This window comes from Chaetodon trifascialis, chromosome 1 (assembly GCF_039877785.1).
Source record: "Chaetodon trifascialis isolate fChaTrf1 chromosome 1, fChaTrf1.hap1, whole genome shotgun sequence".
Lineage (NCBI taxonomy): Eukaryota > Metazoa > Chordata > Actinopteri > Chaetodontiformes > Chaetodontidae > Chaetodon > Chaetodon trifascialis.
Window position 1 is genome coordinate 30,616,530 of NC_092056.1, and position 7,184 is coordinate 30,623,713.

A 7,184-nucleotide genomic window follows, 5' to 3' on the forward strand; every position below is an offset into this window, starting at 1 on the left:
ATGGTTACAGCTGTGTTCATCATATCAGTAAACATGGTTACAGCTGTGTTCATCATATCAGTAAACATTGTTACAGCTGTGTTCATATCAGTAAACATTGTTACAGCTGTGTTCATCATGTATCAGTAAACATGGTTACAGCTGTGTTAGCAAGCATGTCCAATTGTGGAGACTGAGGAGACCAGTTGCTGTAATTTGAAAGTTGAATATTCTTCCTTGATGGACAATTTCAGCTGCTCAGCAGTTCGGGGTCTCCTTTGTCATATTTTGCAATTCATAACCCTCAAAACATTTTCAGTGGGCAACAAGTCAAGACTGCAGGCAGGCCAGTCCAGCACCCAGACTCTTTCACTCCAGAGCCATGCTGTTGGAATACATGCAGAATGTGGTTTGGCACTGTGTTACTGAAATAAGCAAAACCTTGTCTACTTGGCAGCATATGTTGCTCCAAAACCCGTATATATTGTTCAGCATTAATGGTGCCTTCACAGACATGCAGATTGCAGTTTTCCACTTCACCTCAGTTCATCTTAAATGAGCTCAGGACCAGAGAAGGCAGAGGCATTTCTGGATCTGGTTTATATATGGTTTGCATGGTAGAGTATAAACTTGCATTTGTGGATTCAACAATGAACTGTGTTCACAGACAATATATTCCCTGAGTCTTTTAATGACATTATATACTGTAGACAATGAAATGCCCAAATTCTTTGCATTTTTATGGTGAGAAACAATATTCTTAAATTGCTGTAGTATTTGTCAGTGCAGTCTGTCACAGAGTGGGGAACCTCTCCCCATCTTTACTTCAGAACAACTCAACCTCTCTGCGAGTATCTTTTTATACCGAATCATGTTACTAACGTGTTGCCAGTTAACCTAATTCATAGTGAGATCTTTCAAACAGGTGTTTTCTTTTGGCATTTCACAACTTTTCACAAAACAATGAAATTTCTCAGTTTCAACATTTGATATGTTGCCTTTGTGCTATTTTCAAATTAAATATGGAGTTTCAGTGTTTTGTAAATCATCACATTCTTTTTCTCACAGTGTCCCATTTTTTCTGATTGTTAATGGCACTGGCATGTACTGGATGTGATGCAGATGACAAAAACAGGTGCATGCACACATGATGCAGTTGACAACACAGGGAGTTTGTGTGCTGGGCTATTACTGGACTCACCGATTCCTCCTCTTTTATATATCTCACAGAGTAGCTGTTCAGTGTGTGTTTGCTGCCCCCAGTGGTCAATACCAGTGTCCTTTTGAATGGAATTATTATTATATATTATTATATATTGATTAAAACACACTTGCTGTTCAAAGTCTATTCTATTGTGTTATTATCAGTGGTTCTGAGATGCACTTCTCAGATTACATCACGTGGTGTGCCTAGCACTGTGACCAATTCTGACATTATCTGTCTTGCTGGTGAGCATGTGTCTGAACGAAAAAAGATGATGTGTGGGGTGCCACAAGGGTCCATTCATGGACCACTTCTTTTCAATATCTATATGTTGCCCCTAGCTCAGATTATGGAGCATCATATTTCTTATCATACTTACACAGATGATACACAACTTTATATTTCTGTGTCATCACATGATTACAGTCCCTTACTTTCACTGAGTGAGTGTATTCATCAAATCAATGAGTGGATGTGCCAGAATTTTCTTCAGCTTAATGCAGATAAGACAGAAGTGACTGTATTTGGCCCCAAAAATGAAAGGTCAAAGATCAGTGCTCACCTTAACTCCATGTCACTGACAACAACAGATTAAGCCAGAAATCTTGGTGTAATTATTGATTCTGACCTGAATTTTATCAATCATTTAAAGCTCATTATCAAATCAGCCTACTACCACCTGAAAAATATAATCAGAATTAAGGGATGTCTGTCCAAAGAAGACATGGAAAAACTCGTTCATACATTCATTTTCAGTAGGTTGGACTATTGCAATGGAGTCTTTACTGGCCTAAACAAAAAACAATTAGGCAACTACAGCTGATTCAAAATGCTGCTGCACGAGTCCTCACAAACACCAGAAAAATGGACCATATCACACCAGTCCTCAGATCACTACATTGGCTTCCTGTAAGTCAAAGAATAGACTTTAAAATCTTACTGTTGGTCTACAAAGCATTAAATGGTCTAGGACCAAAATATATTCTAGATTTATTAAACCCATATGAAGTATCCAGACCTCTCAGATCATCAGGGACAGGTCTATTGTGTGTTCCCAGAATGAGAGTCAGCTCATTTAAATCAGCGTTGAAAACATTATTATTTGCTAAAGCTTTTGATTAAAGTCTTTTACTGGCTTCTGTTTTTAATTTTCCTTTAAATGTATTTTATTTTATTTTTATTTTTTCTATTCTCATCTAATTTCTTCCTTTCTTTCCCTCATTCTTTGAAATGTATGATTTTAATGTATTTTTATGCTTTGAATTGCCTTGTGTATGAATTGTGCTATACAAATAAATTAGCTCTGCCTTGCCTTGCCTTAAAGGTGCAGTTTCCGTGGGTGGCACTCTTTTTTCAGCTATTCATATAAAGATAAGAAATATAATCAGCAATAATCCTCATACAGGTGGAAGGTAATCATATAGCGATTAATCTGTATGTATGTAAGAGGTTTTCTGTGGAGCAAACAAACAATGGGCACATCCAAATTTCCACATATCATTAATCCATCTTTCCAGTCATGGAAAATTCCTAGAGAACACTAAGTTGTTTCACGTGGGAATTAGGTGATGAGGAAGATGGCCCAGTTTCACTGAGAAATTTGTTGACTCGTTTGTGTGCGCGTCTATGTACTTTAAATGTGGTTTCAGATATAACTAGTAAAATCTCCCATCACACACCACCATGTTGTTCTGACACAGTTCCTCTCATTCTAGACTGGGAATGACAGACCCCTACCACCAAATTCTCTTCACCTGTTCAGACGAGAATGCTGATATTGGGCAATTCTGCAAAAATCTGGTAATGCTCAGTGACAACATTTTTAAAACCAAATTAGCTATGGTGTGGTTAAGATTAGGTGAAGATTGCAGGTCTGTGACGCACATGAACTCCAGTCTCCAGCATGAAAGTTGAACATGCAACACAATTATCCATCACCTCAACCTCTATACCTTTATTTTCCACATAAAATCTGTGTTAACATTGTTTTTGTTTTTCTACAGTACAAATGTCAAAACACCAGCATACAGATCCAACACCTGGGGAAAATGAATTGGTTTAAAGCAACACACGCCTATACCATATGCTGTCATCACACTGTAACAATTATACACTTGAGAAAGAAAGAATAGATGGTAGCATAATCCAAGCCATAGCTGCAATGAATGACAAGTCAACATTCAGCATTCAAAAATGGAGAATAAAAGCTGTCTCCATTACACTGGAGAATATAGTATTCTGTGCATGAATGTTTGGCTGATGTTCCATCTGCTATCATCTCTGTACAATCTGTTCCTCATTTGGCAAACTGCCCTGTGGCAAGTCTCCCTACATTGCTGCATACCATTCCTTTTATTTTAACTTCCCTCTGTATCTTTATGCACATGCACGCAATATCCACACCCACATACAAAGAGTTAGTCCAGGGCCAGTCCTTCAGGACATATCAATGATTGGTTTCAAAGAAAGATGCAGGAGAGCTTTCATAGACCTATTACTAATCAAATATGGTTAAGTGCTCTTTGGAACTACAGTGAGAATCTAACATTTGTTAACTCTGTTATGATGACACATGCAGCCCCTGTGTCACACAAGAACATTGAGGGGGGTACTATGAAGTAAGATTAATGGGTTAGAGAGGTGTGTTGAGCCTAAAGCCAGAGTTTTCAATGTTATATCCTTTACCCAGGCTAGATCACCATGGTAACTTATGTTGTACACCTAACCTGCTCTGGAGGAGGTTGTAGTCATGGTTATGGTTTTGGATTTAAATCGCCTATAAAAAGCGTCTCTCTTTCAATGATTGTTTTCCTGATGACATTTTCTAGGAGAGATGTAGATACATTATATATGCAAACTTCCTGAGCCGTATGTGAGATTACAGCTCAAGATGAACAAAGCTGTGTGATTACAGCAGTACAACATTGCACCGTCTACATGCATTCAGTTAGTGATGCAGAAATTAATTTGTTTCCCCAATTGCTTCAGGTAATGTTAACACTTTGAATTTTATACAGCATACCATCCATACACTAAACGAATGATAGAGGGACAGCAATTTAAGCTCGCTTTGGATTCTGTTTTTATGCTTGGTCCTGATTTGCTTTCTGTTTTTTTCTCCTGTTACTGCAGCTGTGACACTGAGAGTGCCATGAGTGGTAAAATAAATCTTTTATCCTTTTCTGCTTTCTTCAGAGCCCTCAGATGCCACTGTCTACACTTTACAAATGTCTTAGTAACTGTGAAGCTACGCATAATGTGAAATTAGAGGTTTCTAAATGTACCTGTTTTGTTTTTAACAAACTCTGAGCCCCTTTCTATTTCTGTTATAACTGAATACACCATGTATACAATACATCAAACACCATTTAAATATTCAGCATTTTTCTCTCTCACCAAAAAACTCATTACCTATAGCAAGAAAAAACACTTTTCACTGAATATTTTTACAGTAAGAATATTCCATTTGACTGTTCACTCATATCGACATAACAGAAAGAGATTTTTATGAATGTTCTGACTTTGTTTCTTATAATTCTTCTTCATTTAAGTCTGTTGTCCAGCATGCGTCATCTCACAACAGCAGCCGTGTTCAGGTAGTCAGTCAGAACCTCACTTCACTTGACAACTCTTCAAATAGGGCTCATTCTATGTTTTACACTGATATGTAGCATTGTGATAGGTTGGTTTGTTTGGTTGGTTCTGAGTGGGAACCCTCAAACAAATTGAAAAAACAAGTCACTTGCAATCTCACAGAGGCTATACATCAAGAAACTGGGCCCATTAAACAAAGTTTTTGAGCAAAGGATGGTTGTTGGTACAGTAAATGTAGCTAATGTTGTCCAACAAAACACTGAAGACGAAGACTCTGATTCGAGTTTGAGACATATTCTCAGGGCATATCTTAGACTGATCAGTGGAGATCCTTTAGAAACCAGTATTGAAGACCCCATGAAAGTGCGTTCCAACTAGATATCAGTCTATCATGCGCTGGAGAACAGGAATACGGCAAGTTGAAATCCTATGATTGTGGTCCAGAGCATAATGGTCGAGCTTCTGAAGAGCAAAACAGAGTGAAGGACACAAAACAAAGTGTTATATGTTAAAGCAGCAAAGTGTCACAAGATGTGACAGTGAATTGACTTTCATTCAGTGAAGGACAAGATAGAGATGGTGGTCAGGGAGGGCGATCTTTTATCAAGAAAGAATATCTTATGGTAGGATATGAAGTTCCAGTGGACGTTCAGTCAGTTCAGTGGAGTTTAGCATTCTTAGGTCTGTGACTTTTTTCTTAAACCATCCTGCATTCACTCCTCTCTCACAGGCTCACTCATAATGTTTTTGCGGCAGTCAATTAAGATATCAGCTGTTCTCATCAGCTGGTCACATCTATCCCATAGCAGAGTGACACACCTTAACTGTTAGCCTATCATCTCACTGCTATCTTTGTCAATATGATCTCTCTGCCTTCCTTCTTTCATGCTGCTGTTATTCACACTACCCCATCTCCCCGTCACCGCCCAGTCTTTGCAATTCATCAGCTTCATCATTTCATCTTCCTCATCAGCCAATCAGTCTCAGCAAAGCTATCAGCCACCACCACCACCAGTGTCTGGGCTCCATGGAGGGATTTATCTTGCTGCTGCTCCTTGACTACTAAATCTCTGTGTGGAGTCTAATAGCCAAAGACTTTCTGATAAGACTTAATTATCACATATCATCTGTCATAATAAACAATTATCTTTACTTCATTCACTTGTCCCTCCTGATTGAAATGCATTTACCACAGGTGTAGCAGAGATTTAGCAGTTATCAAACAATTGGGAATTAAAAAGTAGAAAAGAGATCGTTAAAATGGTACCATGGTGGAATGAGGAATACTCTGAAGCAATTACAGATTGAAGCAAAAATCTTTAGATAGTTTAAAAGAAGACATTTTTGACAGACTTTATTGGATATTAAAATGACTCAAGTAGTAGTGAGGAAAACAATCAGAAGAGCAAAAGGGTCAAGTTGGAGAGGATTTTGTTCAAGTATCCGGAGAACCACACCAGTAGATCAAGTATGTGGAATTACTCAAAAGATGAGGGGAATGAGACACAAAATTAATCCACCAGTGCTACAAATAGGACTCCTTTTGAGGAGTCAGAAATGTTGGCCACGATATTTGTTAATGTTCACTGTTTGGGTCATTTAACAGATGAAAGTGAGATTAAAAAGCAGCAACTGCCCAGTCCCAGGGTTCCCCTTCCCTGGTTATTCAAATTAAATGAGCTTCACGAGATTATAGCAGCTGTATGATAAGATCTAGTGTTGAAAGAAGCTGTTATTGTTCCTGTAAAAACACCTGGGACAGACCCTGTCAGACAATTATAGATCTATAGCTTTACAATCACAGATATGCAGCACAATGGCAAGGATGGCCACAGAAAGATGATCATACTATACAGGGGAAAATGACAGTACTCTTGATGTGTTGATTAGGAAAACCCAAGTAAAGAGGGTGGTGCAGCTGTTTTCTTAGGTGTAGGATGGACGGTCTTTTAATAAAATTAGATAATATGGGTAAACTATAGAAAAGGGGCAGCCATAGGTTTATTTCAGGCAAACACTAGCACTAAGCTGCTGATGTGCTGGAAGTAAGCTTATGGCTCCCCTTTTTCTAAAGGTTAGAGTTTAGCTTTACTCCTTTACAACCGTGAGCACCCAGTAGTTCTTCTTGTAGATAATAATATTGGCTGTGGGTGTTTAAGTATATAATTGGATACATGGTTTCTTATTTGGTAGATGTATTCATGTTCATGTTGGAAATTCATTTCCACACAAGTATGTGGTCAGGGTAGTGTAATTAGTCTTCTGCATGGTAGATGATGAAGATGCACCTCCAGAGGTCAACAGCTGGCTTTGAGTCAAATGTCTCTGTGGTCGTCTTTGACAGGTGAATGTGCATCAGAGCTGAGAGACGAGTGTGTGACTGATGAGGTCTGTCCTTTGTTTTTAT